At 38.2% G+C, this 24877-nt stretch overlaps 1 non-coding gene across 1 annotated transcript; it reads right to left on the minus strand.

The window, feature by feature from the left end:
* Window positions 1–16720: 16720 nt before the first annotated feature.
* On the minus strand, window positions 16721–16827 carry LOC127108681 (small nucleolar RNA R71). Its single transcript, XR_007796204.1, has one exon. It is a non-coding gene; the product is annotated as a small nucleolar RNA R71 (small nucleolar RNA).
* Window positions 16828–24877: the final 8050 nt, after the last annotated feature.

The following is a 24877-nucleotide window of genomic DNA, read 5'->3' on the forward strand; positions in this document are numbered from 1 at the left end:
CATTATATAGGTTACAACAACCATATGATTGGCAACAAGAACTAGTTTGTCAAGGTGGATAAATCAGTTAGAAGATCAATTTGTTTTACAGATGACATCACGGTGACATCAGAAGGAATGTGCAACATCAAGGTAAAAAAAGGATGGACATAAAGCTATCATCAATGATGTCTTGTATGTTTCCTCAATGATAAGTAACTTGATCAATCTGGGTTAATTACTTGACAAGAATTACATAATGAAACTAGAAGGAAGAGAACTCAAGGTGTTTGATGAAATGTGTAGGCTAATTCTAAAGGAACCTTTATCAACCAAAAGGACATTCAAAGTCACAATCAATATGCTTAATCATCAATGTCTTGCATCAACCATAGATGAAGATAAAAATTGGGTTTGGCATCAAATATTTGGCCATTTCAATTTCAAGATCTTAGCCTAATGCATATGAAGAAGATGGTGCATGTATTTCCAAAGATTGAAGTTTCAAAGCACTTGTGTGGGGAACAACATGCACCAGTTAAGCCTACACAAACTAAATGAGTGAGAAGATCGAGAAAAACTTGAGCTCCATCAGTCATAATGAATGAAAATGAGAGATTTCATGATCAACTGTGAGTGTAACTTCGCATTAGATGTATTTTGTATGATGTCAAAACTAAGGTACTTTAGCGTTTATGTATATTGGACGATATCCTTTGAGTATTGATATGCATCTTAGTATTATGAAGCATAAAAACATTTTGGAAATGATTTATAAAAAGGTTAGAAATGATTCTACATGGCAACAATGTGTTTTTATATAATACACAAGCTTATGTGTCGACATATACGTTGTATGAGTCGACACATGCAAGGTATGAGTCGACACATGTTGATGAGTTTTAAAGCCAGTAGTGTCTGTTTGATGTGCCGACTGTGGAAGGGTTTCAAGTAGACACATAGAAGAAAAGTTTCTTATATGAATCGACACATGACCTATACAGGTTGACACATGCTTCAAAAGTGTTGACACGTGACTTATATAGGTCGACACATACGATGCATTTTCCCAAAAATTCATGGTTTTTTAAAAGCTTTTGCATTCATTTTGCTTACAACTTGCATACATATAAATACTTCATACATGCATCATTTGAAAACATATGAAACCATGAATATACAAAGAGTTATCTTCATCTTCAACCTATGTTATATGCATACATACAAGCATATTACACATAATCAATTTTTGTTTGGGTGTCATCTAGAATCAGAGTTGATAACGTCCAATTTAGGTTGCTGAATTATAAATTGGGTTGAGAATCTTTGGGGGTTTTAAATAAGAAAACCAAGTTGGGGTTTTCCTTCAAGACAATTGGTGATTTGAAGGTTTTGGATAAGATTACGCAAGTTGGATTCAGCCGAGTGAAAGCTTTGAAGAACGTTGGGTTCAGCCGAAGGAGTAATGGTAACCAGGGGATCATCTTGGTAAATATTGGATGACAACAATTCATAATTTGGATTCGATCAAGTGAAAGCTTTGCAGAACGAGGTTTCTCGCAAAGGAGTAGCGTGAGACGGTGGATCAAACTGATATTGTTGGGTGACTTGATCAAACTAAGATCAAGGGAAGAGAACAAGTTAGGATCAACATCAAACATAGGGTTTTTGGGTTGGATTTCTACTTTTCTCTTGTAAACAATATTTTTCAAAGTAAGATTTATATCTCAATTCCATTTGGAATTGGGGGTAGACGTAACCATAGTGAGAACGACTTGTGAACTGCCTAAACAAATCATTGTGTACTCTTAAAGTTAAATTGGACAAGGTATTACAACCAAAGGTTACATTTAATATTAATCCATCAAAGTTTAAATGGTCTTTGAACCCTTCATATAAAAAGTATAAATATGTTCAAAAGGATTCAAATAATAAAAGTACATCTCGTCACAACTTATCTTGTCACTCTTGTTGCAAGAAAGGCCATACTATTGAAAAATGCAAGTTTATGAGACCCTTTGTTCCTAAAGGTGTTTTCCAATGGTTTCCTAAATGCAACCAAGGATTCAGTAACCCTTAAGGACCAAATGAAGATTGGGTACCTAGTGTAAGACCCCAATTTTGACCCTAAGATCCCTCATGCTATCTCATTATTTGCATTGGCTTTGGGGTCACACCTTGGCATCCTCCTTACCCCTCATTCATTGTGTTTGCATTGGAAGAGATTACCAAGCACATTTGATTGTATCATACTTTGCTTCTTTATCTGTTTACTAACCAAAATACCAAAAATATTTATGTGTAGCTTTGCTTCTTTTGTAGGTAGTGTGTATGTCCACCTGTGCCTCATCAAGCTCATATCTAGGGTTTGAGACCCTCAATGCAAAGAGATCAATCAAGGAAAGGTTCACAATTGTTTTAAGCATCATATATAGATCCCCATGTACTTTATTTGTTATTTTGATCAAGAATTCATAAAGAGTATGAAGCTTGTCTGCCTTGTTTCTCCAATAATTGGTCAAATATTTCAAGGGATACTTCATGACACATCATAACAAGCATATATGATCCTCCATGATACTCAAGGAGCAAGATAACATCAAGTTTTCAAGATGGTTCAAAGAAGTTGACCAGAGAAAGTCGACTGGTCAAATCTAGGGTACCCTAGACCCTATATCCTAGAATTTTTGTCATATGAAAATGATTCTAAAATAAAAGTTACTATTTATGACATTCTAAACAACTTTTATATTGACATCAAGAGCTAATTTTTCTTGGAAATTCATTTTTTATGGTGAAATATTCTATGTCATTTTGTATGTACCCTAGTTAGGAGGTCAACTTCCAAAGACTATAACTTGCTCAATTTTTATGATATGAATACCATACAAGTTTCATGATCAAATTAAAGATGTCTTCTCCAAATTTTATTCTTTGAGAAATGTCAAGTTCAACTTTCAAAGGCATGTACCAAGAGGAAACATTATATGTCATTTTGGGTTATCATCATTGAACAAGCAATTTTCCTCAACTTCTAAAATCCATAACTCCCTCATGCAAGATTCAGATGGTGTCAAATTTGTGACAAAATTGAAGAGTAATGAAAGAGATACAACTTTGAAGAAGGAACCATTTTAATTTGAATGACATAGTAAAATTTATTCAAGGTGGAAGAAGTGGTCATTTGACTTTATACTTAGAAAATTTTCAACTATGTTTGATTTCTCCAACTTCCACCTCAAAATTCATCATGATCCAAGCTCCAAATGGAAAAGTGTTCAACAGAAAAGTTGTTCCCTTTCATGTTATCTTTCCAAAGAGTCCAAGTTCATAGCATTTTGAGCATTTCTGAAGGACTTGCACATGGGTGTAATGCATGACTTCATTTGGTAAGATCAATGTCCAATTTCCATTTCCCTAATGCATGATTCCATGTTATCATTCCAGGTTGATTAGTACATGATTTTGGACCTTTTGGGATCATTTAATGGGCCTATCACACGCCCATGCAAGCATGCACCATGGAGTTTCTATTTTTGGCATTTTGTGGAAAGGTTTGGAAAGCAACTTGCAATGATATATATACGTGGTCCTTGAGCTCAAAAATGGAGCCACCTTGCCCAAGCATCGACTTGCTTCTTCCTCAAACCTCCATTAAAGGATAATCTTGAAGATTTATTTAGAAATCGAGTTTCAATTCTCATTCTATTTTGGAATTGAAACTCCAAGAGTCCAAGCCATTTAATCTCTCATTTCATCTCCTGCAAGCAAGTAGAAGCAAGCCCAAGCAAATTGAGATCGAGATAAAGCTTCCTCACTACAAATAGAAGGTGAATCTTGTGAAACTTTCTCTCTTCGACTCTCTCTCAATTCTCCATTATTTCAATTAATTTTTGGTTGACTGAAGTCATTCCAATGTAGGCAACAAGATTGAGTTGCTTTTAGGTCAAATGGAAGCAACTCATATCACACACCTCAAATTTCAAATCCATGTATCTTTTAATATACGTGGAATTGGGAGAAATTGAGGTCAGATTTGGACTCCTGAGAATTTTTTATTTAAATTAGTGTATTCATTTCCATTTTTGTGGAGGTTGATGGTGGACCAGTCCGGTGAGGTCCACCAGAGAAGAAGACCGGAGCTAGGGCTCCGGTGGTGTGTTGACACCCATCCAATCGTTTGATTGTGTTTGAACATTTTAATCATAGTCATTGGTTCAGATTACCATGCATTTGACTTAGTGTACCGTGTTCAGCATGCTCGTGGCCATCAGATTTGCCACCTCAATTAATGAGGGAGATCTGATGGCCCTTGTTTTTTCTAATTTCTTTTTATTTTCTGATTTTTCTTTTAATCCTTTTATTTTGATTAATTCGTAATAAATTCATTTTTAATCCAAAAAATATGGGTCTTTCACAAAAAAACTTTAAACATTTTCCCCTTCCATATTTTGAATTAAAATCATTTTTTTGGATTAATTTTGATATTTTTTGTGAATTAATTGATTTTTGACTTGTTTTTAAATATTTTAAAATACATCTGACTTTCCAAAAATTATGATTTTTTTTTGTCTAAGGTCTTTTGACCTTGTTTAACCTAGGATAAATCCCTTGGCCATTTATTTGGTGATTTGAAGGGATTTAAGGTTTTATCCATTTAAAAATGCCTTTTAATTCATTTTAAAATTGATTTTTAATTGTTTAATTGATTAAAAATATTGTTGAGCCATTTAATTGACCTTGTGATGTTTGACTTCTTGTTTAGCGTTGGTCATGGTTGATTTGACTTTTATTTGACCAATACTATTGGATTTAGGGGGTTGATGAAATGTACATTTCATCCCTCAAAATGAATGGATAGTATTGATTAGATGAATTTCCTCCTGTGATCAATTTGGATTTCTATTTCCCCTTCCTTCTCCATCTTCATCCATATTCTTTCCCAATCTATCATTGACCAATGATTTCTCTAATGTCCAAATGTTAGTTGATTCATCAATGACCTTGTGTCAGATGAATCAACATGAGCTGGATTGAGATAGGTCCATCCCACCTTTATTTTTGTGTGTGGTATGTTTTAGGAGTTTGGTTCTTTGTACCAAGTCTCTAACATGCATTAACACCAATATTTTTATTGCCCCGCCTCAGATAGTTGTGACTTCTACATAAGTCCAATTACGATTGCTTAACATAGAGCTAGATTTGTCCCGAAAGGCATAACATTCTAGTAAGTGAGATTGTAAGTATCTTATTCTTCATGGTATTGTGTGAAGACCTGGCCTTTTTTCTATTCATGAGAGCTAGTGGCATACTTGTTGATTTATCCAAGTTGGAGCCCTTCTCATGGATGATGTCTTGGTTCATGTCTTCATGCATGTGAGTGGATGGTTGAGTGTTCTCCAAAGAATGACTTAAAAAATTAAACTCTTCACTAACCATTGACTAACTTATTAATATTGCTTTGCTTTCAAGTCATTTTACTTAATGCAATTTAAATTTCAGCACCTTTATCATTCATTGCCATTTACATTTCATGCAACTTGTTTATGTTTCAGTCATTTTCATTTTGCTCACTTGAGCCATATCTTGTGATTGTATTATTTGTTTGCTTGTAATTTTGTTCTGTTTGTGGTCTTAGGACCTTAAAATACTTAATAACAACAAAAAACCTTAAAAAATATCTTGGTGGCCTGTTGGACTTGATCTGAACTTTTGGACTTAGAGTAGGCAACTTCCATATGCTTCAAGGAATTGGTCAATGCAACTATCTGAAACTGAGTTATCTTGGACTATGCCTTTCATCTGATGCAAACCCTGAGTGCTCTTGGTTCATCTGTCACTTTGTCTTTGTGCTTGATTGTTATACTATTATTATTGTTGATGTTTGATGATTGTTTCTGTGAGTTTACCAAGGAAAAATATTTCATCTGATACAGTTAAAGACACTTAAGACTACTTGTTATTGGAATGATTGCTTGGATGTTACGGATATCTTTATTTGATGCCTTGGTCTTCATATGGTTTGCTTGGATATTGCTTATGCTTGTTGCTTTCTCAAAAGTCTAAAGGAAAATGGATTTCTATCTGACATTCTTGTCTTGTGGATTGCATCTCATTGGTCAGATCTTTTCAACTCTTAACTTTTAATTTTTGTCTAGGGTAGTCTCTTCATCTCCTCCCACTTATTTAATTTCAAAATCTCTCCCTCTTTTCAAAAACCTTCTTTGTTTGTGTTTTCAATTTAGACATGTTTTAATGATTATAAACTTTGGTCTTATGCCATTGAATTTTTAAACTTTTTCTTAAATCAAACTTGTAAATAAACTTAACTATACTGACTTTTATTTCAAAAGACAAAAAGAATTAACAACCCCATTCAAATATTTGGCCATTTTTGTGTCTTTTTCTGTTAAGCTTTTGTTAAAATCAATTCACCAACTTCTTTGAAATTTTTACCACGAACTACGGGGTTTTGATCCCTCATTTTATGTTGTTACGTAGGCATAAGACTGAAGGTCTTGTCAAACACAAAAATATAATTAATAAATTTTTTTCTCATCCCCTCATTCTATATTTTATCAAACATCATTTTGACCAAAACATTTGCACACAAAAAGGGCTCCCTAAGAGTACCTAGGACACTTTGGGTGCTAACACCTTCCCTCTGTGTAACCAACCTCTTCCCTGTAATCTCTTACATTTTATTAGTTTTGATTTGAAAACTTCTTACGCTTTTTTTTTCTTCGTACTTTTCCCTTTTCCTTTGGAAACAATAAAAGCGTGGTGGCGACTCTGGTTTTATTGATGTCAAGTTTATCCATAACTTGGTGGTCATGAATTTACCGCTAAAGAAATAAAGTGGTGACTCTGTTGGGGAGTAGTCCTCAGTGGGTTTAGCCAACTTTTTTGTGTGTATATATATTTGTGTATTTGATGTTTGTTTGTTTGTATATATTGTTTGTGTGATATAATCTGTCTGTTGTGCTTGGTGATCTCTGAATGGTGAGATAAGTTCTAACTCGAACTTGAGTGCAATTAAGATAGGAGGATGATATAGTCATGTCCGACTCGTGTAGAGTAGTCCTTAACGAGTTGGCTTGAGACCCATCTACTCAGTGGAGACCCCCTTGGAATTACTGATATCACACGAGTAAGTCGTGGATAGACATTACTTTTTCCGACTTGGGAGTCCGAGAAGTTGAGGACCGTAGAACATTTAACCCAACTTGGCCTATTTAGGACGTAGTACGGAGACTGTTCAAGTGTAGACATGATAACAATTGTTACATGATACTACACTCAGACGAGTTTCTCTTGAGAATACTATGGGTTGATGAGTCATTCATCTAAACCTGTAGCGTCTGATAGATGGGATCACGACTCTGGGAACTTTTTAGAACATGCTCTACAGGTTTTTATCCTTAGTACACCCCTTTGGGATGGTTCTTAACCCGACTCCATGCTCGTGATTCATAACAAACCCTTTGATTCTTGGTTGATCTGATCGGTCTCATCAATATCAATGGAACTTGGGTGTCGATAAGGTGAAAACCATAATCCACCAAAATGGATGATTGATCTTGATGACGACTTGATCCATCCCTTGACCTTTGTTTGTGTTTTCCTTGTGTGTGATTGTTGCATTCATGCATTCATGAGCATCATAACATTTATCGTAACAATAAATTTTCAAGGAAACTAAGGTCTTATTTGCAAATAATTTTCAGACCAGGATTGTGGACGAAGGAATACTAAAAAGTACAATTTCAAATGTCCTGATTTGAAGGAGTTAAGGAAGCTATCATCCTTTGTATTAGATCCCTTAGACTAAGCAACTTCATGGGAAACTTTTGTTCGTATTATCTACTGATGTGGTTAAAGGACTTTTGAGTGTCTTGGTGCAGTTTTATGACCATCTCTATCATTGCTTCACTTTTCCCGATTATCGGCTTGTGCCCATGTTAGATGAAAATGTCATCTCTTGGGTATGCTTGTATCTAACAAGGTATCTTTCAGTGGATTATAGGAGATTCCCATATCTCATGTCATAGCCGAAGCTCTTCATCTGAAGAAATCTGAGATTGATGCTCATTTGGTGAAGAAAGGAGGGATTCAAGGGTTGACTTCTGAGTTTCTCATTGGTAGAGCTGCTGCTTTTGCTCAAGTTGGTAGTATGGAAGCTTTTGAAGCCATCTTTGTCTTACTCATATATGGATTAGCTTTGTTCACTAACATTGACGATTTTGTTGATGTTAACGCCATTAGAATTTTCTTATTTGGGAGTCATGTTCCAACTTTGTTGGGTGACACATAGTTCTCTCTGCATTTGAGAAATTCTAAGGGTGGTGGAACCATTGTGTGCTGTGTTCCTCTTCTATGCAAGTGGTTTATTTCACACTTGCCTCAGACACCAACTTTTTTTGGAGAACCGGCAATATCTACGGTGGTCTCTCACTAATGATGATATTGTCTGGTATGTTTTTGCTTTTGATGTCGTGGATATTATTGATAGTTGTGGTGAGTTCTCTAGTGTACCCCTCATTGGTATGCAAGGAGGAATCAACTATAACCCTGCATTGGCTCGTCGTCAGCTTGGGTTCCCCTTGAGAAATAAACCTAATAACGCTCAGTTAGAAGGTCTATCCTACCAGGAGGGTAAAGATCCCTAACATTTGAAGAATAGGATGGTGCATGCTTGGCACAATGTGCATAGGAAAGGAATATCTGAGCTTGGTCCATACAATTGTATAGCTATGAATAAGAAGAGATTTTTATTGGTCAAGATTGTTATTATTATTATTGATTATTGTTATTAATTGAAAATATTTTCAAATAAGACCTTATATGTTCCTTGAAACTTAAAATAAAAAAACATTGAATTTCATGCATCATTTGCATAATAGGTTTTCTTCAGCCAGATGTCTTATCAGGTCTTCTTCTGTTTATCAGTCAAGCTGACTCATCACTACTATACTCGTGCTAATCATCTGAAGAGACTGAAGCATCTTGAACAAGAGAACATATAACTCAAGGAAGATATTGTTAGGCTCACTGCTCTGATGGAGTCTGCAATCGCTGCTCATAATCAACCATTTCCGCCTCCTGTAACTCTTCCTCATCAGAGGAATGTTATTTTAGAGATCGCTTCAACGTCGGTGCCTGTTATTGCTACCAGCCAATCTGCACTTGCCATGTTTGTTGGGTTCCCGTGGGGAATTCCACCCAACTTTGTGCCTGAAGGGTACGCTCCAACATTTTCTTCTACGCTGGCATCTAGCCCAGTCCTCTCTATTCCTCCTCCTATTGTGCATACTCTGCCTCGTGTTGAGGAAACCATCTACCATTTCGAGCCTTCTAAAGGTCCTGATGTTTATGAGAAGATGAACGAGATGAAAGATCAGTTTCTTGAGTTGCACAAGGAATTGAAGACCCTAAGAGGGAAGGATTTGTTCGGTAAAAGTGTTGTTGAGTTATGTTTAGTGCCAAATGTCAAGATTCTAGTGAAGTTCAAAGTCCCAGACTTTGAAATGTATAAAAGGAATACTTTCCCTCTGATTCATCTTATCATGTATGCTAGAAATATGTTTACTCAGATCGACAATGATCAGCTACTCATTCATTAATTTCAAGACAGTCTTACCGGTGTTGCACTTCGGTGGTACATGGGCTTGGGCAGTGCTAGTATCCGCACTTTTAATGACTTGGGAGAGGCCTTCGTCAAGCAATACAAATACAATGTTGATATGGCTCCAGATTGATATCATTGAGATCAATGTCTTAGAAGGACAAATAGACATTCAAGGAGTACGCCCAAAGATGGAGAGAGCTGGCTGCTCAGATTAGTCCACCTCTGGAGGAAAAGGAGATGACCAAGATCTTTTTGAAAATGTTGAGTTCATTTTACTATGAACGTATGGTTGCAAGTGTGCCTAATGATTTCACTGAAATGGTGAAGATGGGGATGAGATTGGAAGAAGGCATCCGAGAGGGACAGTTATCTATAGATGAAGCGTCGACGAGCAAGAAATACGACGGTAGTTTCTCTAGAAAGAAGGAAGGAGAAGCCAATGTAGTATCAGCAGGAAAATAGAGGAGACCCTTGTGAAGAAGAATTCATAGTCCCATCAACATCATCATCAAGTGTCATCAGTAATTCCAGTTTTCACCAATAATTCAACGAATCAATCAGTTCCTGTTCAGCAATAACATCAGCAACAACCAGAACAATGTACCAACTATAACAATAACAATCATCATCAGAACTATGAGAGGAAAAGATCTATTTTGACCATATTCCTATGACTTATGCAGAATTATATCCCTCTTTGGTAGTCAAAAATCTAATCCAACCAAGGAACCTTCCACAAACTCCTGAACCATTGCCATGGTGGTTCAAGCCTAACTTGCATTGTGCTTTTCACCAGGGAGCTCCTGGTCATGATATTGAAAACTACTATCCTTTAAAATATGAAGTTCAAAAGCTTATCAAGAGTGGTATGGTGTCCTTTGAGGACAGATCGCCAAATGTCAAAGCAAATATGTTGCCTGCTCATGGCAATACTTCAGTAAATATGGTAGATGGTTGTCCTGGAAAATTTAGGGTCTTTGATGTGTGTCGTATCCGGAGATCGCTGGTGGAAATTCATAGGGATTTGTGCTTGGTGAGTGATTGTGAACACGACCATGATGGTTGTGTCATTTGTAGCATCAACCCTCGTGGATGTGTAATTGTTAAGAGGGATATTCAAAAAATGATGGATGAAAATGTTATTCAAGTTCAACAGTCCAGGTATATGGGAAATGATGTAAACGTTATTGTACCGGTGTTCAAGACCCCCGAGCGGGTAGTTATTCAATTTGATAGCAGCAACAGAAATGAAAACAGATTTATATCGCCGTTGGTCATACGGTTAGCGGGCCCCATCCTCTATTCATCCGATAAAGTTGTGTCGTTTAAGTATAATGCTACCATGGTAGAGAATGGGCAAGAGGTTCCTCTTCCAGCTGCAAATTCAGTGGTGAGCTGCGGATGTAGTGAAGGTGACCCGTAATGGTCGTGTTTTTGGTCCTGTATCTCCTAGAATTGTGGAAGATGTTTCAGCAGGTAAGAAGTCAGTTTTTCCTATAGTAGATCCGGTTAGTACTCCAACTTTTTAGTATGGTGAATCCAGCAGGTTGGAGGCTAATAATGATGATGAAATGTTACGTCTGATCAAGAAAAGCGAGTTCAACATTGTGGAGCAGCTGCTCCAAAAGTCATCAAAGATTTTAGTGTTGTCACTATTGATGAACTCCGAGGCACATAGGGAGGCTTTGCAGAAAGTGTTGGAACAAGCCTACGTGGAGCATGATGTTACTGTGGATCAGTTTGACCACATTATTGCCATCATTACTTCTTGTAACAACTTGAGCTTTTATGAAGAAGAACTTCTCGAGGAAGGCAGAAATCACAACTTGGCGCTTCACATTTCAATGAATTGCAAAGAAGACGCTCTGTCCAACGTATTGGTGGATACCGGTTCATCATTGAATGCGTTTACCAAGTCAACTCTAGCAAGGTTTTCGTATCAAGGGGCACCAATGAGGTACAATGGTGTTGTTGTTGAAGCGTTCAACGGTTCTCGAAAAACTGTCATTGGAGAGGTGGACCTTCCAGTTAAGATAGGTCCGAGTGATTTTCAAATTACTTTTCAAGTGATGGACATTCACCCGGCCTACAGTTGTTTATTAGGAAGGCCATGGATCCATGAAGTTGGAGCCGTAATGTCTAATTTGCACCAAAAGCTGAAATTTGTGAAGAATGGCAAGCTTATTGTAGTTGGTGCAGAGAAGGCGCTTCTTGTGAGCCATTTGTTATCCTTCACCTATGTAGAAGATGAAGAGGAAGTTAGAACTCCGTTCCAAGCTCTGTCTATTGCTGATGAATTGAAGACTGGGGCATTCATGTCTTCTCTGAAGGATGTACAAGAATTTATTCAAACCGGAAGCATCGACAAGTGGGGTCGTGTTATAGAAAATGTGGAGAACAAGAATAGGGTTGGGCTGGGATTTCAGCAAGGACCATTCAACGCCAACACCAAGGCTATGCACCAAATTTTCCGCAGTGGAGGGTTCATTCACGAGGATGATCAACACTCAGCTGCTATTATTGAAGACGGTGATGAAGACGAAGTTTGTGCCAATTTTGTGACACACGACCAGACTTGCAACAATTGGGTTATTGTAGACGTCCTTGTCATTGTACATCGTTCAAAGTAATTTGTTTTATTATTAAAGAAAAATTCTTCTCCTATGCCTAAGGGAGAAGTGAAACATTGGTGGGCATTTTCTTATTATCATCAATAAAAATACAATTTTATTCATCCACATCTATGATGTTTTATTTTTACTTTTTGCTTTTTCTGAAAATGGTAATCACAAAAAACATAAATAAGCAATAATTTTTTCTATCTGCATAATATTTGTTTGCACTTCTTTTCTCTAAAATCAAAATATGAAATCATTATGCAAGATGGTTCTCAAACCCATTGAACATAATGATCTTACTCCCTCTCCAAACTTTAATTTCCCCATGTTTGAAGTTGAGGAAGAGAATGATGATGAAGACGTGTCTGATGAGTTATCCCGTTTACTTGAGCACGGGGAAAAATCCATTCAGCCGTTTGAAGAGCAGATTGAATTAGTCAACTTGGGTTCCGAAGATGATGTGAAGGAAGTCAAGATTGGGTCTCAACTGTGTCCAAAAGCTAAGAAGGGGTTGGTTGATCTTCTCCGTGAATATTCTGATGTATTTGCTTGGTCCTATCAAGATATGCCTGGTTTGGATTCTGAGATTGTGGAGCATAGATTGCCTTTGAAGCCAGAATGCCTGCCAGTCAAGCAAAAATTGAGAGTAACTCATCCTGATATGGCAGTGAAGATTAAGGAGGAAGTGTAGAAATAGATTGATGATGGTTTCCTTGTTACCTTCGAGTATTCACAATGGGTGGCCAATATTGTGGTTGTTCCAAAGAAAGATGTAAAAGCCCGTATGTGTGTCGATTACAGAGATTTGAATAAAGCCAGTCCGGAAGATGATTTTCCTCTGCCACACATTGATATGTTGATAGACAATACAACTAAATTCAAAGTCTTTTCGTTTATGGACGGATTTTCTGGTTATAATCAAATCAAAATGGCACCCGAAGATGTGGAGAAGACCACATTCATTACACCTTAGGGAAAATTCTATTATCGAGTGATGCCTTTTGGTTTAAAGAATGTTGGTGCAACGTACCAGAGAGCTATGACCACTCTTTTTCATGATATGATACATAAAGAGATTGGGGTATATGTTGATGATATGAATGCTAAATCAAGATATGAAGAAGAGCGTGTTGAGCATTTGTTCAAGTTATTCCAGCGTTTGAGGAAATATAAACTCCGTTTGACTCCCAATAAGTGTACTTTTGGTGTTCGTTCTAGTAAGTTGTTGGGCTTTATTGTCAGCAAGAAGGGTATTGAGGTTGATCCTGCCAAGGTCAAAGCAATATAAGAGATACTTGCACCAAAAACTGAGAAGCAAGTCAGAGGTTTTCTTGGCCGCCTGAACTATATCTCAATATTTATATCGCATATGACTGCCACATGTGCGCCTATATTCAAGCTCCTTCGAAAAGATCAATTTTGTGATTGGACCGAGGATTGCCAGAAAGCTTTTGACAGTATCAAAGAGTATCTGCTTGAGCCTCCGATTTTGTCTCCACCTGTTGAAGGAAGACCGTTGATCATGTATCTGAATGTTCTTGATGAGAGTATGGGTTGTGTTCTTGGTCAACAAGATGAATCTGGGAAGAAAGAATATGCAATTTACTACCTCAGTAAGAAGTTCATCGACTGTGAGACTCGGTATTCTATGCTTGAGAAGACATGATGCATAATTGCTTGGGCTGCTGAGCATCTGCGCCAGTATATGTTGAATCATACTACTTGGTTGATATCCAAAATGGACCCAATCAAGTACATTTTTGAGAAGCCTGCTTTAACCGGGAGGATTTCCCGTTGGCAGATGTTGTTATCAAAGTATGATATCGAATACCAATCTTAGAAAGCTATTAAAGGTAGTGTCTTGGCTAACTATTTATCTCAATAACCAATTGAAGATTATCAGTCAGTACAGTACGATTTTCCTGACGAAGAGATTTTGTACTTGAAGATGAAAGATTGTGATGAACCATTGGTTGAAGAAGGGCCAGAACTTGGTTCCCATTGGGGCATGGTATTTGATGGAGCTTTTAATTCGTATGGTAATGGCACTGGGGCAATGATTATTACTCCTCAAAGCACTCATTTTCCATTTACAGCTAGATTGACTCTCAAATGTACAAATAATATGGCTAAGTATGAAGCTTGCGTTATGGGGCTTGAAGAGGCCATTGATCTCAGAATTAAATATCTTGACGTCTATGGAGATTCAGCTTTGGTTGTGAATAAAATCAAAGGTGAATGGTGATAACGCGAAAATACATCGTATATTTTCCTTGATTTACACTAAAAAATCATACCACTTTCATTTATATTCCGATTATTCCACAAGTGTTCGAGTTATTTTTGCAGGTATTTCAATTCCCATGTTTAAATGAGCAAAGTATAGAAAAAGAAGGAAAAGAAGAAGAAACAGAAGAGAAAACAGCAGAAAAGCAGAAAATACAAATCTTGTGCATGTGACGACCGTCACAAACCCTGTCACGACCGTCACACTCTGGGTGTCACGACCGTCACAGGCCCACCACGATCGTGCCAAAAGCAGCGTATTGAATTCGTCAACAAAAGTGATCCACACGCCCATTTTCTCGTTCCTCAGCCCACTTTCCCGTGAATTTTTCACTCAACCAAGTCACCCTTATTTCTCTCAACTGCCAAGACCAAATGGAGAATATAAAAGGATGGAAGTTGGAAACCTACGAGCACGCTTTATTTTTCTCCCCGAATCCAGCATTCAAGATTTTTCTCTGCATTTATTTTCCACAGCAATTTTGTTTTCTATTATTTTTTCAGCAACATTGTTTTCCTTTGCCGCAATTTAGTTACCGCTCCGTTCAGAGTTTCCGTTTTCCCTTTCCCTTTCCATTTTTCATTTAGCGAAAGTAGTAGTTTCCTACATTGGGGAACTACTGCAATTTATTTAATTTAGTTTAATCAATTATTTTAAAGAAGCAGAATCCTACCGACCTGTGGAGGACTGCTCAAGTACTTCAAGATTCGGCATATTCTATTAATCCAATTTCCAGGTTTTTATTCAATTATTATTATTATTTCTTTATTGTTATTATAATCATGTTTTCTTTATTGTTGATTTGTTTATGTTCGTTTGTGTTTGCGTTATTTAACATGTCCGGCTAAACTACCGGTATCGGTATGTAAATAATTTAATTAGACGGGATTTAATAATAATCGGTGTAAAACTTCTTTTCTCAAACAATCTTTTTGGATATGGTTTTTAATTTAAATTTAATTAACTTTGTTACGAGAGTGAGAAGCTATTTAATACGGTTTTGCCACGAGAGTGGGAAATTAACTAAGGTGAGAACCGACAAACGCGAGAGTGTGAGGGTCGAACTGGATAGTAAAAACTAGGCATTGATTTTAAAAACAGCGAGAGCACTTTAAAAGCAATTAGAACTTATTTATTTTCAAAAAGTATTTTTAACTTCAAATGGGACAGCGAGAGCGTACATTCTGACTTAAAAGTATAGTCCGAGTCAACAATCACGAGAGTGTGAGATAAAGTCTTTTAAATGAGTATTTTCTACTAAAAGATATTTGGTAATTAAAATATACACCGATGACTTATCGAATCCCTGACGATTAATGCGTTGCATAATGATATCCCTCTATTAATATTTTCTTAAAACTTAACTTCCTTTAGATATAGTTTTTGTTCAACCAAACCTCTAAAAATCATCTCCTTAGTTATACATAGTAACATCGATAGCGTTAGTTCGACCATCGGTCCCTGTGGGTTCGATATCTTTTAAAACTAAAACGACTGGACTGTGCACTTGCAGTCAAGTACCCAATAGACTATATTCTATATACAATCAAGAGACGTATCAAGTTTTTGGCGCCGTTGCCGGGGACCTGATTTAGTCAAATAATGTGTTTCTTTCGTTGCGCAATATAGACTAAGGTAAAAACTAATTTCCTTTCCCTTATTTCCCCGATTGTATGCCAAGTACTCGCTCACAAGGCGAAAACTTAACACCACCAATCGCAGAATTAGAGCGTTTCTTATATTTAAGACGCCGAATACTAGAGTACCAACGAAGGTACGATATTCTCGATATCTTCTTTCCTACTGCTGAACCAGTTGAAAAACCAACCATGGCTACAGTGGAACCACATAATCGTCCTCTTAAGTTCTACGCTACCCCGTCCCAACAAGAACCTCACAGCAGGATTGTTGCCCCTGCTATCGATCTAAACAATTTCGAGTTAAAACCCTCATTATTATCAGCCGTCCAACAACATCAGTTTGCTGGAAATCCTACGGACGGCCCTAATGAACATTTGACCAAGTTTGTGTAGTACGTAGACACTGTGAAGGAGAATGGTGTATCTTAAGATGCGATAAGACTACACCTTTTTCCTTTCTCTTTACGAGAAAGAGCTTGGGCTTGGTTGCAATCCTTTCCATCCAACTCAGTTACTACATGGGAAGAACGTTTTCTTATCCCTATATTTTCCGCCAAGCAAAACTGCTATGCTGAGAGCTCAAATCAACGGATTTCGACAAAAAGATGTAGAATCTCTCTACGACGCGTGGGAGAGATACAAAGACATGATGAGGATATGTCCACATCACGGTCTCGAAGACTGGGTGATCATTCACACATTTTACAATGGGATTATGTATAACACAAGATTGACAGTAGACGCTGCCGCGGGCGGTGCACTTGTGGACAAGCCATACAACGAAGCCTATCAACTCATTGAAAACATGGCCCAAAACCATTGCCAATGGGGAGGTAAAATAACTCCAGTAGAAAAGTCCCAAACAAAAGGTGGAATGTACGAAATCAGTAGCCTTGACCACGTCCATGCAAAGGTAGATGCCCTTGTTCAAAAGTTAGACAACTTGACCATACCACCCGCAGCCACTGTGGCTGCCGTGACTCCAAACTGTGAGTTATGTGGAACTCCTGGACACACTACACCAGAATGTCAGATATTGGTAGGAGTCCCCACCGATCAAGTAAATTACGCACAAGGAACTCCTTATTCGAATACCTACAACCCAGGTTGGAAAAATCGTCCTAACCTTTCGTATAAGAACAACAACGCCCTATATGCACCTGGCCAAGCACCTGCTGTTCCGCCAGGATATCAAAAGCTAGCTAATAATGCTCCTAACATTCCTAGGAAGTCCAACCTTGAACTAATTATGGAAAGCTTCATAGCTACCCAAGCTCAAACAAACAAAGACTTCTTGAACCAAAAAATACATACTAGTGAGCAACTTAAACAATTAGCGAGCAAAGTAGACGTCTTAGCCACCCACAACAAAATGCTTGAAACACAGATTTCACAAGTGGCTCAACAACAAGCATCTACTGCTTCTCCCGCTGGCACATTTCCTGGACAACCGCAACCTAATCCAAAAGGACACTCAAATGTCGTTATATTGAGGAGTGGAAAAGAACTAGACGGACCCGTAGATCTAAGACTCCAAAATCCTGCCATGTACCAAAAACCTAACAAAACAACAACTGAGAAGGTAAGTGAACTGAAGGAGGAGGAAGATAATACCCAAGAGGCCGAAGAGAAAGAAAAACCTTATGTGCCTCCACCGCCTTATAACCCACCCATTCTGTATCCTCAAAGACTCGCAAACTCTAAAACTGCAGGGCAATTTAGGAAATTTGTTGAACTTCTGAAGCAATTGAATATTACAATTCCCTTTACAGAAGCCATCACACAAATGCCCTCATATGCCAAATTTCTTAAAGAGATCCTATCCAATAAGAAAAAGATCGAGGATAACGAAACAGTTACACTTACTGTTGAATGTAGCGCAATAATCCAAAATAACATGCCTCCCAAACTAAAAGACCCAGGTAGTTTCTCCATATCCTGCATCATTGGAAAGTTTGTCATAAACAAAGCTCTATGCGACTTAGGAGCCAACATTAGTGTAATACCCTTAACCATATGTAAAAGGCTCAACATGGGAGAACTAAGACCAACCAAGATGTTTGTTCAACTAGCTAACCGCTCAATCAAATATCCTATTGGTATACTAGAGAATGTCCTAGTACGCGTAGGACAATTCTACATTCCTACAGACTTCATAATCATGGACATCAAAGAAGATGCCAGTACACCTATTGTATAAGAAAGTCATTCTTAGCTACTGTCGGAGCCATAATAGACGTGAAAAGAGGTACGCTAACATTCGAAGTTGGAGAAGAAAAGGTTGAATTCATCTTGACACAGTTCTTACAAGCACCAGCTATAGACGATACATGTTATCTACTTGATGTCATAGACGAGTGCGTAAGAGAGATGGAGATGCAAGAAACCACATATTATGATATAATGAAAATCAAAATCCCTCCAATCTTTGAAGATGATAATTGGCGTGAACCATACCAAAATGACAGTCTAAGTGAATGCTTATCACTTACACACAACCACATGCCATGCCCGAAGAAACCAAACTTAGAATTAAAAACACTACCAAAGAACCTAAGATACGAATTCCTAGACACTGAACTCAAAAGACCAGTAATAGTCAACACTGACTTAGGACAGATTGAAACCAAAAAGTTACTAGATGTTTTAAGAAAATATCCAACTGCGTTAGGCTACAGCATCGCCGACCTAAAAGGAATAAGTCCTTCTATCTGTATGCATCACATTATGCTAGAGGAAGATTGTAAAACCTCTAGAGAATATCAGAGAAGGATCAACCCAATCTTAAGTACTGTAGTCAAGGGTAAAGTAAATAAGTTATTAGATGCAGGAATCATATACCCGATCTCCGATAGTCAATGGGTTAGCCCCGTTCATGTAGTACCCAAGAAAGGGGGTGTTACAGTTGGTAAGAACGAAAAAGGAGAATCTATAGCACAAAGAGTTATGACCGGAACTAGAATGTACATCGATTATAGGAAACTAAACAAAGCCACTCGAAAGGATCATTTTCCTCTGCCTTTCATTGATCAAATGCTTGAACGATTGGCTAAGCATTCCCACTTCTTCTATCTAGACGGTTATTCAGGATTCTTTCAAATTCCTATCCATCCTGACGACCAAGAAAAAACAACCTTCACATGCCCTTATGGTACATTTGCTTATCGACGAATGCCATTTGGACTATGCAACGCTCCCGCAACATTCCAAAGATGCATGATGTCAATATTCGCTGACTTTATAGACGACATTATGGAAGTCTATCAAAGGAATCGAAGGATGTCTATCAAACCTTGAAATGGTACTTCGAAGGATGTCTATCAAACCTTGAAATGGTACTTCGAAGGATGTCTATCAAACCTTGAAATGGTACTTCAAAGATGCGTAAAGGTGAATCTCGTCTTGAACTGGGAGAAATGCCATTTCATGGTCCAACAAGGAATCGTGTTAGGACACGTAGTATCTGATAAAGGATTTGAAGTAGACAAAGCTAAGATTGAAATCATAGAGAATCTTCAACCTCCGAAAACCGTAGAGAAATACAAAGCTTTTTAGGACACGCCGGTTTCTACCGACGCTTTATCAAAGATTTCTCAAAAATTACCAAACGAATTACTGGTTTACTAATGAAAGACGTTGAATTTATCTTTGATGATAAATGTTTAACATCGTTTGAATAATTAAAAACATCTTTAATTACCGCACCTATCATGCAACCACCTGACTGGAGATTACCATTCGAAATCATGTGTGATGCGAGTGACTATGGCGTAGGCGCAGTGCTAGGACAAAGAAAGGATAAAAAACTTCATGCTACCTATTATGCAAGTAGAACATTAGATCCTGACCAAATGAACTACGCCACCACTGAAAAGGAACTTCTAGCCGTTGTGTTCGCTTTAGACAAATTCTGTTCCTACTTAGTAGGAGCGAAAATCATCATCTATATTGATCACGCTACTATTAGATATTTGCTAAGTAAGAAGGATGCCAAACCAAGACTCTTAAGATGGATCCTACTCTTACAAGAATTTGACTTAGAAATAAAAGATAAGAAAGGTACTGAAAACGTAGTAGCAGACCACTTATCACGAGTCAAAGGGAATAAGCCTGAACAATTTCCAATCGATGATGATTTCCCTTACGAACGACTTATAGCCCAAATGGAAAGCGACATGTTTGAACTAACCTTAAATGATATCGAAATAGAAGAACCCGTGGAAGAAATTCATGCGAATGCAACTCTGCCATGGTATACTGATTTTGTCAACTACCTAGCTGTTGGAGTACTTCCACCGGACCTATCATACCAACAAAAGAAGAAATTCTTTCATGATCTAAAACAATACTACTGGGATGAACCTCTGCTTTTCAAAAGAGGTACCGACGGTATTTTCCGTCGATGTGTTCCTGAGGATGAAATAGACGATATAATCTCTCATTGCCATTCCGCTCCCTATGGTGGGCACGCAAGCACTTCAAAAACTTGTGCTAAGATCTTACAATCAAGCCTCTTTTGGCCTACTCTATGGAAAGATGTCCATAATGCGGTTATAAATTGCGACCGGTGCCAACGTACTGATAACGTTTAAAGACGCGGCGAAATGCCACAAACAGGCATCTTAGAAGTGGAAGTCTTTGATGTGTGGGGGATTGACTTCATGGGACCATTCACGTCTTCTTTTGGTAATAAGTACATACTCGTAGCTGTCGATTACGTTTCAAAATGGATCAAGGTTGTAGCTTCTCCAACAAATGACACACGAGTAGTGATTAAGTTGTTCAAGAACATAATCTTTCCTAGATTCGGTGTGCCAAAACTAGTCGTTAGTGACGGTGGCTCCCATTTCATATCAAATATCTTTGGAAAACTTCTTCTGAAGTATGGAGTATGACACCGTGTAGCAACACCTTATCACCCACAAACCAGTGGTCAAGTCGAAGTTTCGAATAGAGAGATCAAACAAATTCTAGAAAAGACCGTCGGAATATCTAGAAAAGTCTGGTCATCTAAACTAAATGAAGCTCTATGGGCCTATAGGACAACCTACAAGACCCCAATAGGGACCACACCCTTTAAATTAGACTATGGTAAATCATGTCATCTCCTTGTGGAATTAGAACACAAAGCTTATTGGGAAATTAAGACCCTAAATCTAAATTATACTTCCGCAGACGAGAAGCAAATTTTAGACATTCACGAATTGGAAGAACTTCGACTAGATGCCTATGAGAATGCCAAGATATACAAAGAACGAACCAAAAAATGGCAGGATAAACGTATATCTAGGAAATAGTTTAATGTCGGCGACGTAGTGCTACTATTTAATTCAATACTTAAGCTTTTTCCGAGAAAACTTAAATCTAGGTGGTCAGGCCCTTTCGAAATTACAAAAGTTTTTAAAAGCGGTGTGATAGAAATCAAAGGTAGAAATAATGAACCGTTTATGGTAAACGGGCAGCGATTAAAACATTATCATAATATTGACAATAGAGACTATTCAAATAGTCTAAGACTTATAGAGTTGCCTGCTCAACCCCAAAACTAGTATATCGTAACGTTACTGTCGAACTTACGACATTAAACAAAGTGCTTAGTGGGAGACAACCAGCCTCTTTTTAATTTGTTATTTTTGTTTTTAAGCGTTTCCCTTCTTTGACTATTACTTTTATTTTGCTCCCTTTCCTTGATTCTATGCAGTAATGTACTTATTGCTTCTCGTTACTAACTTAGAAATATTGGATACTGATTAACATGCGAATTTATAACTAGTTAGTAACTAACTTTCATCATGCAACCAGTAGATACAGTTTTCAGAGGAAGAGTTCAGAGAAGGCATTATGATTATTTAGCTCAGAAGGATATGGCTTTATCCATATATTATGATGGACCTACCATGGATAGGTTAGGTATCCGAGATAACATCTTGTTTATGTTTAACCAGCTAGGTTGGGAGAATGCTGCTATTAAGAGAAGGTTTGTCACATACTGTAAGCTTACCCTAGAATTCCTTAGCTCCCTAGTTTACAACCCCAAGCATGGCTACGGGCTCAAAAAAGGGTTGATTTCCTTTAGGCTGTTTAGTATGGACTTCACTTATAACCGTAGAGACCTTGCTAACCTCCTAGGATTTCCTAGTGGCCCATTTGTATTCACTACCCGCCAGGAGGAATTAATTGATGACATCGACCTAGATTACTTTTGGGGTAGTTTAACTAGAGACTACCACCCTGACCCACACGAGATGCACTCCAAAATGATACACAACCCTGCTATCTGCTACTTCCACAAAATACTAGCCCATACCCTATTTGGAAAAAAAGCGAACAACACCTTAGTGTGACGGGATGAACTTTTCATCTTACTCTGTGTCGACCAAGGTCGACATGTCAATGTTGTGACATTTATGATGGAAAGACTCATTCACCTTGCAAAGAATAATCGAGCCCCAATCATAATAGGCGGCCTAGTAACCATGATAGCTGATGCCATTGGACTTAGACGCCCACTTTACGAGCATACACCTTTTAGACACATCCGACCCATGGATATTGAATTTTGCTTCGACCGAAGAATCATAGGAAACCTTGGGCCAGATACTTTTGACTACCTAATTAATAATGAAGTTGTCCAGCTATTTACCTTACTAAACCATGAGAGAACAAGTGTTCATAATCGAAATAATTGGCTTTATGATTTAGATGAACACCACATTGCTCCACCATCACCTCCTAAGACATCGCCTATTTATGAGTATTTAGATGACCCTATCTCTATTGATGAATCTGACCCTAAAACCCCTCCAAACTACTATAACCTAGATGAACCGGAAATTCCATCCTATGCCGAAAATTTGACCATAATCCTTACCCGTTTGGATGGTTTCCACACTGACATTACTAATATGAAAGATGAAATAAAGAGCATGCGCCTTGATGTCTTAGGCTTAATAGATGTCGCCGTCGAACAGTTTGATCACTTGAACCAGGTTGTAGCTGCTTTGGGACATAACCGTGGCTGATTACATTGACCGCTGAATTCTCCTACTCACATTAAAGCAATGAGGACACTGCTATGTTTTAGTGTGGGGAGGGAGCACTTTTATTGCTATTATTTCTTTTAATGCTTAATGTTACATTTAACTTTAGTCTTTTAATAACATTGTTATTTCTTTTTGCTTCTACAATAAATTTAATTTACCTCCGTCAGTTTATTTTTTTTACTGCTGTTAATTCCATACTGCTCTTATTTTATTTTATACTGCTGCTGAAATTACTTTATTACTGTGTTTCTATTATCGTTACTACTGTGTTACTACTGTTAATTTGGCCTTTTTGCAAAAATTGTGACCATTGCATGTGACGAGCGTCACATGCAGTGTTACCCCCGTCACAGAGGCGTGACGTCCGTCACAGAAACGCCACGTCCCTCACACATGAAGTATATGACCGTTACACACGACCGTTGCATATGACTGTTACACCGTTATGTGTGACGACCGTAACAGCCCTGTGACGATCGTCACGGATCCAGAAGGCGCGTTTTGTTTCCCTATAAAAACAGGCGCACTTCTCTTCTTCTTCCTCATCTAATCCTTCTGTTTTCTTTAACCATCTCACTCACACCACTTTTTTCTCCATTAACCCTTCCATCACATCCTATTTTAAGTGAGAAACGAGTGAGTTCCCTCTAACTCACGAAATCCATCTCTTCCACCAAAACCTATATTTGCAATTCGTACACTCAATGGCCCGTCAAGAGAGAGCTGCTCCTGACCTTTCAAATATCGTATTCAGAGAGGGAGAAGCCGACGAGCGACAGAGAGACAACTACCTCAGGTTCTATCAAAGTTCAGTCGAAGCTACGAGGTACGTTGATAACGACTGTCTGACGGAGTTGGGGATTTCAGAGGGTGTGGAATGGATGTTGAACACATTTGGTCTGACGCAACTCTGCACCAACCCGCAACCAACTTATAAGGCGCTGACCCTGGAATTCTTGAGTCTGTTCTCCTATATAACCCCTCCTGGTGCAACTCAGTTTCTTACCGGAGCCGCCACATTTAGAATGTTCGATACCGAGTATTCCCTGAACCAAACTCAAATAGCGCGAATACTTGGTTTCCGACATGGAGATGGAGTTAACTGTTGTATCCCGGACGGATGGTCGGAAATAGCATTTGGAGTGTGGCACAGCCTCACCAACATGAACGTCACAAGCTGGGATGCGCTCAACGCAACGTACATCCACAACCCGGCTATAAGATATTTACACCGAGTCTTAGGACACACAATTTTCGGAATAGTCAACAATCATAAGGTAAAATCTAAGGAGCTCTTCTTTCTTTACTGTGTGTTCACTCTGGTGGCGTTCAATGCCACCCCATTCTTGTTGGCCAACATCCAGGCTGCCTGCATGAGAGGCAACACAATGTTCTATTTTGGAGGAATCATCACCTCCATAGCATTAGGCCTGAATCTATGGGATAGGCTCGCCAACTTACCTGCCTTACCGGTCGAGTTCCTCAACATCGACTTTTGTCGTTCCTCGCACCTCATCAAGGTCAGAGACGACGGGAAATACCACCTTGTGGTTCGGAACAAGATAGTTCGACGCATCATTATGCCCAACAGGAACCGTACGAATCCGCAGAATATGGCGAATTGGATTTTTGATTTGGACGCTCCTGAGCCCAATGAAGGAGATCCTAATAATGGAGCGGAT

The sequence above is a fragment of the Lathyrus oleraceus genome, chromosome 7, assembly GCF_024323335.1.
Source record: "Lathyrus oleraceus cultivar Zhongwan6 chromosome 7, CAAS_Psat_ZW6_1.0, whole genome shotgun sequence".
In the NCBI taxonomy this organism is placed as follows: Eukaryota; Viridiplantae; Streptophyta; class Magnoliopsida; order Fabales; family Fabaceae; genus Lathyrus; species Lathyrus oleraceus.